The following is an 11998-nucleotide window of genomic DNA, read 5'->3' on the forward strand; positions in this document are numbered from 1 at the left end:
AAATCTGCCCTGATTTGCTTTTCCAAAATGCAGCACCTCACATTTATCTAAATTAAACTCCATCTGTCACTCCTTGGACCATTGACCCATCTGATCAAGATTCCCGTTGTACCCTGAGGTAACCTTCTTCACTGTCCACTACACCTCCAATTTTGGTGTCATCTGCAAACTTACTAACCATACCTCCTATGTTCACATCCAAATCATTTATATAAATGGCAAAAAGCAGTGGACCCAGCACCGATCCTTGTGGCACATGGCTGGTCACAGGCCTCCAAGACTGAAAAGCCACCCTCAACCACCATCCTCTGTCTTCTGCCTTCATGTGCTTTGTTCATTTGTAGTTTATCCTATTCTGATTTTGAATGAGATTGATGTTGATGCATACCTTTCTATTCAGGAGTATAAATTCCTGGTTATGAAGTACATTCCAATTAGTATTGTGTACCCCCTGTATTTGGAAGGTTTCAAGTAGAATACCAGTATTATTAATAACTATTCTCCTGGACCATGTAATGGCATTCCTGTCAGCTGTTGACAGTTTTTTTTTTCAACTGAAGTTTGCTATTTAATAATATTGTGACAATTGCTACTATGTCTAACTTGAATTTTATGAAATGTCCATTGACATGAATATCAGTTCGACAAAATACAATGTCTGGGTCACCTATTTCCTCAAGGATAACATTAGGTGTTTGTCTTCTGATGGAGATTGTTCTACTTTATTTATTCCTTTGTGTGGGTAATTGTTTAGCATTTTGCTATTCTTTGATTATGCCTTCTTCAGCACATTTTCTAGAAGTGACCTATTGTTTCACAATAAAAGCATTCAGTTTTAATAGCTGAGCTCTCTGTGCCTGTGATTGTTTTATATTCTATGCCTGTTAAGGAATTTTAGTATTTTACGCTCTTACCACACTCGCTTATCACATATATCTTTTTGTGATTCTACCTTATGAATTAAAAGAATTTCAATGATTTCTTTTGTGAAGTTTGGTTTTCTCCTTTTAGGAACTACTTGGTGTTGCTTTCAAATATACATTTTACTCACCATCTGAATGACTTTCTCTGGAGTTAAGTTTTCTTTCAACTGGAATAAATCTAAAATAACCTCATCAGTAATGCCTAAAACAATTTGATTTCTTTTGAATTTTGACATTTCTCCCCAAACATTTTTAACAAAATCATCCCTCGTTTACTGTAGGTGCTGCAATTTTCTGTTAACTGTAGCTCTTTCTGGAATTTTTTTAGTTTTGTTGTTTAATTAATTATCAAAGCCTTCAGTACCTTTTTTCACATGTCTATCACTTATTGATATCTTGGCAATGTATAATATAATCTGCTCAATTTCCAATTATATACAGGTGTGTATTTGTTTGTTCAGCTCCTGACTTAGTATCCAATTTCAAAACTGCTCTTTGCATCAATAATCATTTTCTCCTGGATGCTCAATACCGTGTTCTAAAGTTTTGAAGAAGAATTGTAGCTCGGGTTGTGGATGAGATTGTAGATATGCTCGCCGAGCCGATGGGTTTGGCTGCAAATGTTTTGTCACCCTGCTAGGTAACATCATCTGGTGAAGCATCAGTGTTCTGTCCCGTTTGTTATTTATATGCCTTGTTCTGCTGGGGTAGTTGGTATTACTTCTGGTTTTGTTTCTCAGTTGTTTGGCCACAGGGTCTAATTCAACGTGTTTGTTAATGAAGTTCCAGTTGGAATATCAGGCCTCCAGGAATTCCCTGGCGTGTCTCTGTTTGGCTTGTGCGATTATCGATATATTGCCCCATGTCAAATTCATGTCCCTCATTGTCTGTGCGTAGTGGTACGAGTGAGAATTGGTCATGTCTCTTGGTGGCTAGTTGGTGTTCACATATCTGTATAGTCAGTTTTCTTCCTGTTTGGTCTATATTGTATTTCTCACAGCCTTTGCATGATATTTTTTGTATTACATTTGTCAGTAGCTGTTGTAGGGTAGTTGTCGGTTTGTGGGCTACTCTGATACTTAGTGGTCTGAGTAGTCTTGTGGTCATCTCTGAAATGTCTTTGATATATGGTCAGGTGATTAGTGAGCCTGTTCATCTTGTGTCTTCCTGTTGTGGTCTGCCTCGGATGTAATAGCGGATTGTTCTTTTTGGGTATCTATTTCTTTTGAAAATGTGTTCCTGTTATGCTTTGCGTAGCTCCAGGTTGCTGCAATGTGTTGTGACTCATTTAAACAGTGTCCTGATGCAGCTCCGTTTGTGGGCATTGGGGTGGTTGCTAGTGTAATTGAGTATCTGGTCCGTATGTGTGGTCTTTCTATATACGCAAGTCTGCAGTTCCCCGTTGTTTTTGCGTCTAACCGTTATATCCAGGAAGGGTAGTCAGTTGTTCTCTTCTTCTTTTGTGAATTTTATCCTGGTAAGGATGTTGTTTATGTGTCAGTGGTTTCTTCTCGTTTTGTGTATTTAATAATCACAAAGATTGCGCTGTCCATTCTGACCTTTGCATTACTGCATCTGTAAACAGCCCTGATATTGGAGATCCCATTGGTGTTCCATTGATTTGTTTGTATATGCTGTTGTTGAAGGTGAAGTGGGTTGTGAGGCACAGATCTAGTAGTTTCATGGTGGTGTCCTTATTGATGTTGTTGGGTTGCTTGCTTACTTGGTTCATCCAGTAGTGTAGAATTGTTTCTTTGGCTAGGTCAATGTTCACGGATGTAAATGGTGCTGTTACATCGAAGGATATCATCATCTCGTCCTGTTCTACCCTGGTGTCCTTGATTATTAACAGTATTCTGTATTGTTTTTCTATGTTAAAAAAATCAAAGTACTTACAACACAGTTACATGATGTGGAAGTGTCAGTGTTGGACTGGGGTGGACAAGGTCAGAAATCACAAAACAACAGGTTATAGTCTAACAGGCTCGTGTTTTCAAATAATCCTGTTGATCGTAATTACAGGCATATAGTAGATGAGCTATCCATGGTCCTGAATTTCTATTGATGTAAATTGGGCCTAAAATGAGCATCCTTTTATTTAGCAACTTAATTCAGCTTTATTTTTAGGTTGTTGGATGCATACCAGCAAGTGATATGATGACATGTAATGATGGTGTTATCCATACATCTTCACATGAGCAAACTGTCTCACATTCAAGTGATTACTGCCTGGTGAGAAAATGATAGGTGTTTATGTGGATGGCAATAGCCATCTCGAACAAGTTGATAACTGTGAAAAGGAAAAAAAAAGAGATAAGAGAGCAGGCACAGGCAATCAAGCAATCTTAGTAAGTGTCAAAAGAGGTTTGCATTCCTGAAATGTTACTTCTTTTCATCTGCTTCACAGAATGTTCGGTGGTGCAGGAAATATTTCAGTTCTTTGCGGAGCACTTGTCTCCAACAGTTTTCAATTGATGAAGAAGCTGAGTCTGTCAATTAGTCTCAGGTGTTCCAGAGTTTATAGCACTTATTTAATATTCCGCTCTTGCTGTGAAGAAATACAATAATAGAGTGTATAAATGTGCCCTGTCGAGCACACAATGCATCTTTTCAATTGCTTCATAATCTGAAAGACGACACAGTAAACTCATTATTAACTGGCACCTATAGGACCAGGAATATACCGGTTGAACAAATATTTCAGTTGTGTAAAATGTAAAAACATACACTAAGTAATAGAAAAGTATTGAAGGGGGTATACACAGCACTGTTAATTATAGCATAAATCATTTAAATAATAATGCAACTTTGTCTTAATTAAAAATTACCGGCACAGAGCCTTCTCATTTGCATCCTCAACTGATTACTCAGATGTTGCAGAGATTGTAATTATCCAGTAAACTTTGTAGTATTTAAGATAAATAGTATTTTCCTGTTTATCGAGTGTGCCTACTGGCTAAAACAAAGCTATCAGCATCTTCAGAATGATTGCTATTTTTCATCTTATTATCAATGGCAGCTTGGTTGAATTTGTAGAATGTCTCTGGATCAAATGAATTGAAGGTTAAATTTTAAGTTTCAAATTTGGATTGGCATCACACTGCACAACAGAAGAAGCCCTGAATCATTTGAGACATTTCTCGGTGTTTAATGTAGGTCTACATAGGTCTGAAAGAGTTAATTCTAATTGAATAGCATGAACACCTCCTACTATAATGATGTCAAGCGGACAGGTGCCAATATTAATGAGGGATTTTGAAGGAGTCAGACTCACGACCAGGTCCTCCTAAGACTCTCTGTAATAAAATACATCATAGAATCCCTACAGTGTGGAAACAGGCCCTTCGGCCCAACAAGTCCACACTGACCCTCAGAGCATCCCACCTAGACCCATCTCCCTATTACCCACCTCACCCACTCATCCCTGAACTCTATGGGCAATTTAACATGGCCAATCCACCTAGCCTGCACACCTTTGGACTGTGGGAGGAAACTGGAGTACTCAGAGGAAACCCACACAGACACAGGGAGAATGTAAAAACTCTACACAGACAGTCACCTGAGGGTGGAATTGAATCCAGGAACCTGGTGCTGTGAGGCAGCAGTGCTAACCACTGAGCCACCATGTAGAGATGCTAGCCGTGATGATCTAAAAGTTTGCTTTAGTTCACTGTCCATGGGGATCAGCAATAGCAATCTGAATATGATCTGAAGATTAATCTGCCCACTTAAATGGCACAGTGAGGAGTGCTCTGAAGATAATTGACAGGGATCTGAAGGTTTGAGAAAGCCCAGAGAAGAAAACAAACAAAAACAGTAAAAACAAACAAATACTGGAGAAACTCAGCAGGTCTGGCAGCATCTGTGGAGAGAAAACCTTGTAGAAACACTCAACATTGAAGAACACTTCAGAGCGCATCAGAAAACTTTTAGGACATAGTCAGGGACACACTGGATCACTGTGAAGAACACTGTGGCTCGAAGGCAAATATACAGACTGAATTGCAAATCTCTGTTGGGATGTGTTCAGACAGTGAGACATTGGAAATTGTGTGAGTCAAAACTAAAACCTCGAGGCAGAGGCAAAACTTTAAATGGTGCAGTATCGCAGGCTGTAAGGGCAGGGACTTTTGAAAAGCTACTGCTCAGATTGGGCATCACATAAAATTGCATAGATACCACAGGCATGGCTAAAATGAACAGGAGTAAGAGGGCCAAGGTAGAAACTCATAATCTGGAACCAGAGAGTTGGAGGCATTGCAAGCTGGTAATTAAAAGCAGATACGTGCTGGGCAAATTAAAGACATGAAGCTGTTGTCCAACAGAGCAAAATTTTCTGGAAAATGGGGGAAGCAGCCATTAAACTATAGAAAAGCCAGAATCCTCCACAAAGGGTACAAAAAAAAATCTCCATTTGAGCTGGAAATCATAAGAAATCCACTCAGAATAGCAGAATAATATGAGAAACTAGCATTGCTGCATAATAAACATCTTTAAAGCTAATAAAATATCTAATAGCTTTAAAAGAAACCACTGCATCAGAAATAGTATTGCCAGGAAGACTTAATTTTAGAGATAAATCCATACAGTCAATTTTCTTCCGATTTAGCCTATGTAGTGTTTCTCACAATCTTTGCATGGTATTTTGTATGTTTTCCCAGTTTTGCTGGTTTGGGTATCAGATCATTGACATTCACCAGTAATTGTCATAGGGTGGTAGTTGGGGCTACTCTAATACCCAGTGGTGCAAGTAGTCTTGTGGTCATCTCTGAAATGTTTTTGATGTATGGTAGGGTGGCTAGTGAGTATTTTATAAAGAAACATGAACACCAATTAGCCACTAAGTGACACAACCAATTCTCACTTGTATCACTATACACGGACAATGAGGGACACGAATCCGGCTGGCATAACACATCAATAATTGCACAAGCCAAACAAAGACACGCCAGGGAATTCCTAGAGGCCTGGTATTCCAACCAGAACTCCATCAACAAACACATTGAATTAGACCCTGTGTACAAAACACTGAGAAACAAAACCAGAAGTAATACCAACCACTCCAACAAACCGAGGCATATAAACAACAAATGGGACAGAACACCGATGCTTCACCAGTGGCTCACTAACGATGTTACCTAGCAGGGTGACGAAATGTTTGCAACCAAACCCACCAGCTTGGCAAGCAGGTCTACAACCTCATCCACAACCCGAGCTACAAATCTACTCGAAAACTTTAAACACCTACGGGTGCAACACCCTCAAACTGGTCTGCAGTTGGGAAATAAATGCCATCTGACTGAGCGCGACCCGCAAACAACTATACTTCCTGTATGAATGCCTTAGAAAGCAGGTACTGCCACAAAGCTTAAGGTATAAACCACTGGTCAACACTCCACAGGCATGGAGGACAGCTGAACAGAACAGCAGCAGAATGGTAAGGATTATGATCAACAATGCCCACATCCGCCTACACAAATATGAGCTGGAAATTGTGCGCCAAAAAACTCTGTACTCCGATGTAACCGACCAGGAATGGACATCTGCACTGGAACAAGCCATCAGCATAAAGCAACAAAAGACCAGAACAAAGAAAAGAATGGCCCTTCAAGAAAAACTGTCAAAAATCACCCACATCAACGACATGGACAGCACAGGCTCATGGATTAAAAACATCTCTGTCCGACACTGAGGAGACTGTCCTAGTAATTGGACTGAATTATAACTACAGAGACACCATGCTGGCTGCGCTGGAATTGACACTAAAGAACAACAGACTCACGGATGAGTACAGACCATTGTACCAACACTGAGCAAAAAAGGAAAATGGAACACATTCAACACAGAAGAGAGGAAAGCCCTGGAAAGACTCAAGAAAGACAGGAACACTTCAGTCTTACCAGCAGTCAAAGCATGAATGACAATAATCCTCAATAGAATCCAATACATCGAGAAAGCTAACACACTACTGACCGATACTGACACCTACCAACAGATGGCGATAGACCCAACACCACAGTTAGGAAACCAGACCGCAATGACTCCAGGTGCTGTATCTAGCTGCCTCTTGAATACATTCAATATTTTGGCAGCAACTGTTTCCTGTGGTAATGAATTCCACAGACTCACCACTCTTTGGTTGAAGAAATGTCTCCTCGTCTCCATCCTAAATGGTCTTCACCGAGCCCTCAGACTGTCACGCCTGGTTCTAGACACACCCACCGTCAGGAACATCCTCCCTCCATTTGCCATGTCTAGTCCTGTTAGAATTTTAAAAGTCTCCATGAGATTCCCCCTCATTTGTCTGAACTCCAGTGAAAACAATCCTAATCTAGTCAACTTTCTCCATATGTCAGTCCTGCCATCCCCAGAATCAGGCTGGTAAATCTTCGCTGCTCTGAAATTATTGTTTCAGATGCCCTCTTCCTTCAGAGTCTGCTCATTTATAAGATTTTCTGCTTGCCAAGAATTTGTTGCCAGGAATGGAGGGTTTGCATTATAGGGATAGGCTGGATAAGCTGTGACATTTTCCACTGGAGCGTAGGAGTTTGAGAGGTGACCTTATAGTGGTTTATAAAATCATGAGGGGTGTAGATAACGTGAATGGCAGGTGTCTTTTCTCTCAGGTGAGGGATTTTAAGACAAGGGTACATTTTTTCCTGTGAGAGGAGAAAGATTTAACAAAAGGTGCAAGGTATGATTGTTTTACACAGAGATTTATTCGTGTGTGGAATGAACTTCCTGAGGAGGTGGTAGATGTGGGTACAGTTACAACATTTAAAAGACATTTAGATAAGTACATGAATAAGAAATGTTTGGAGGGATATGGGCCAAAAGCAGGCAGATAGGACTAGTTTAGTTTGGGATAACAAGGTGTAGAGCTGGATGAACACAGCAGGCCAAGCAGGATCAGAGGAGCAGGAAAGCTGACGTTTCAGTCTAGACCCTACTTCAGAAATGGGGGAGGGGAAGGGGATTCTGAAATAAATAGGGAGAGAGGGGGAGGTGGATAGAAGATGGATAAAGGAGCTAAAGGCTGAAATGTCAGCTTTCCTGCTCCTCTGATCCTGCTTGGCCTGCTGTGTTCATCCAGCTCAGCACCTTGTTATCTGAGATTCTCCAGCATCTGCAGTTCCTACTTAGTTTGGGATTGTGTTTGGTATGGACTCGAAGAGTCTGTTTTCATGCTACATGACTCTATAACTCCAGTTATTAAATCTTGACCAAGTTACATTTTGAGTTTCTTTTCCTTCAATTGTTTTATCTCATGAGAGGAGCTTGTTGTCCATGATCATATCATAGGCCTCTGAATTATTCTGGCCTCATCATAGTAACATAACTCATTTTATTAATTAACAATGTACAGTAAATTTCACATTGATGTTGATACATCCTAGTTCTCTTCCTTTAATTTTTAGATGAATAAAATATTGTAACATGTATCAGAATTTTTCAGGACATTATTCATTTACACGTCCAAATCAACAGTGATTTTAGCTATATGTTACAAATTAACTAGACTTGTATATAATAGTTGAATGGTATTCAATAATGGATTAACTGTCTTACAGAATTTTACTTTAGACTTCAACTAGCTTTTAATACTCTATGAAGTATTTATGTCTCTTCAATTTTCAACGTATCTTAATAAATTTTATTTGTCATGGGATATGCCTTCATTGGCTAAGGCCAGTTTTATTACCCATCCCTAATTACCCAATAGGCAATAGGAAGTCAACTACATTGCTCTGGGTTTGGAGCCACATGTAGACCTGATAGGATAATGGTAAGGAAGGCAGATTTCTCATCAGAGGGGATCTCCTTAGGCCATAAAGTGACTGACAGAGTGCCAGCAATGTGTATCATTTACAAGATACACTTCAGCAACTAGTAAGTGCTCATTTGTTAAGACCTTTCAAATCTATGAATTCTACCAATTAGAAGAACAAGGGTGGCAGGCACATGAGAATATCATCATTTGCAAGCTTTTCTGACTACCATTCTACCATTCATACCATCCTTCACTATTGATAGATTAAAATCCTTGAACTCTCTTTCTAATAGAACTGTGGTTCATCTATACCAGATGGATTACAACTCACCACCAGCCTCTCTTGGACAATTAGAGATAAACATTAAATGCTGGCATTAGCAGCAATGCTCAGAAAACCACAAATCTGCAAGGAGGTTGTCAACATCTAAAGTGTGGCTTCCTCACTGCTAATAAAATACCAGCAGCTGCTAGATGGGTCTTCAATTAACTGTTAGGGGAGGTGATGGCCTAGTGGTATTATCACTGGACTGTTAATCCAGAGATCCAGGCAATGTTCTAGGGACCTAAGTTTGAATCCCACCATGGCAGATGGTGGAATTTGAATTCAAAAAAATTATCTGGAATTAAGAACTGAATGATGTCTATCAATCCATTGTCAACTATTGGAAAAAAAACCCATCTGGTTCACTGAGACAACAAGGTGCGGAGCTGGATGAACACAGCAGGCCAAGCAGCATCATAGGAGCAGAAAGGCTGACGTTTCGGGCCTAGACCCTTCATGAAGGGTCAGAAAAGCTTGCAAATGATTATATTCTCATGTGCCTGCCACCCTTGTTCTTCTAGTTGGTAGAATTCATAGATTTGAAAGGTCTTAACAGATTTGACACCTCACTTTGGAAGGCAGTGGATTGTGTGCAGTGGAAAATATGATTTGCCAATGAGTTTGACATGCGGGAAAGTCAATCCCTGCAGATTGTAGGTGGCGTTAACTCATTTTGTATGTTGCAACAATAGCAAATCAAAGCTCAATCTGGAGACCTGTATATAGGAATTTATGACATAATTCAAACCAAACTAGCCATTCAATGCATAAAGGGAGCATGTCAATCAATCTTTAATCAATTAAATCCAACATCATCAAGGATTTACCTCAGTGTTTTCAGGTGAAACCAGTTTGTGGTACAGAACCACAGCAAAGAATTCATTTCGGTTGAGTTTTTACCGCACAGTAAAAGATGAAATTTTAAAATCACACACAATTCGGGTCACCATTCCTTTGTTTTTCACATCAGCATTTATTCAATCAAATTATTTTTCATGCTTTACCCACATTCAAAGCAAAGAGAAAGAGAGAAAATATTGAAAAATAAGGCAAATATTTAGAGACATTTGGAGGAAAACTGCCAGAAATTGACTTTACCACCACCAAAAAGTACTATTGTACAGATATAGACATCTTTTCTGTATCATATTTCAGGAGTTCCTCACAGCAGTGTGTTAGGCTCAACTGTTTTTAGCTGCTTCATCAAAAACCTTCTCTACGGCAGAAGGCCAGAAGTGGGTATGTTTAGTGAGAATTTCATAATTTTCAGTGTGATTTACAATTCCCCGGGGAGCAAAGAAATCCATGCCTAATGTATCAAGACCAGGACAATATGGACAATGTGCCTGTTAAATGTCAACTAACATTTATGCTGCCCAGTTGCTGGGTAATGACAATCTACAACACGAGAGTCAAAGTGTCTCCCCTTGATATTCAAGAAAACAACAATTGCTGAATTCTCTGTACTTCAGGCGCATCATTTATCAGAAATCTAACTGGACTAGCCGTATAAATACTTGTCTACAAAAGCAGGTCAGAGACTGGTAGCACTGCTTAACGTTTACAAAGCACAAATCAGGAGAGTGATGGAATAGCATTCAAAAGCTTGAATGTGTGCAACTCCAACATAACTTCAGAAATGCAAGACTCTACAGGGCAAGGTAGCTCACTTGATCAACACTTCATCCACTACCTTCAATATTCACTCCCTCTGTGACTGACAGAGTGCCAGCAATGTGTATCATTTACAAGATACACTTCAGCAACTAGTAAGTGCTCATTTGTTAAGACCTTTTAAATCTATGAATTCTACCAACTAGAAGAACAAGGGTGGCAGGCACATGAGAATATCATCATTTGCAAGCTTTTCTGACTACCATTCTACCATTCATACCATCCTTCACTATTGATAGATTAAAATCCTTGAACTCTCTTTCTAATAGAACTGTGGTTCATCTATACCAGATGGATTGCAACTCACCACCAGCCTCTCTTGGACAATTAGAGATAAACATTAAATGCTGGCATTAGCAGTAATGCTCAGAAAACCATAAACAAAAGTCTTGAAGTGTGCTTTTTTGATACATTATATAAACCGAGCTCGAGTGAATAACACAAATGAAATATCAGACATGATTTTCCGCCACAAAAACCGAAAGAACTGCGGATGCTGTAAATCAGGAACAAAAACAGAAGTTGCTGGAAAAGCTCAGCAGGTCTGGCAGCATCTGTGAAGAAACAAAATCAGAGTTAACGTTTCGGGTCCGGTGGCTTTTCCTCTGTTCTGAGGAAGGGTCACCAGACCCGAAACCTTAACTCTGATTTTTTTTCTTCACATGACTTTCCTCCATTCTGGAAGTTTTTAAGTGGTTTCAGTGATTTCCAAAAGAAAAAGCAATGTAAGTATTTGAATTTAAAAGCTACCTTTTAAACAAAAACAACCTTTTCATAAAAAGCAGAAATTAAAAATAACTACAGTTGCTGTGGAAAAGTTACTGACTAAAGCATTTAGGGAAGAAACCCTTATTTGTAAGTAATATGCAGTGAATAGTGAAATAACCACTTGCTGAACAATAAAGTGAGACGAGCTTTTCAATAGAAAAAATAGAATCATTGAATGGTGACTGCAGGGAAGAAGGTCACTTAGGCTTTTGAGTCCGAGCCAGCTCTCTGCAGGAACAATTTAGCTGGTCCCACTCCCCAACTATTTTCAATAGCACTGTGATTTCTTTTCCCATCAAGTACTTATCCAGTTCCTTTTGAAAACTGTGACTGAATCTGCTTTCACCACTTTTTCAGTCAATGAATTCCAAGTTGTAACAATTCACTGAGCAAAAAAGGTTTTCCACTTGTCACATTTGACCTATACCAAGCATTGTACTTCAGCAATCTTTAGGTCAAATAAAATTTGAAAGAAAAGAGAAAAGGAAATTATGGACATTTCAGAATGACAAGCAATTAATACACTAAATATCAGAG

This window comes from Rhincodon typus, chromosome 8 (genome assembly GCF_021869965.1).
Source record: "Rhincodon typus isolate 14 chromosome 8, sRhiTyp1.1, whole genome shotgun sequence".
Taxonomy (NCBI): domain Eukaryota; kingdom Metazoa; phylum Chordata; class Chondrichthyes; order Orectolobiformes; family Rhincodontidae; genus Rhincodon; species Rhincodon typus.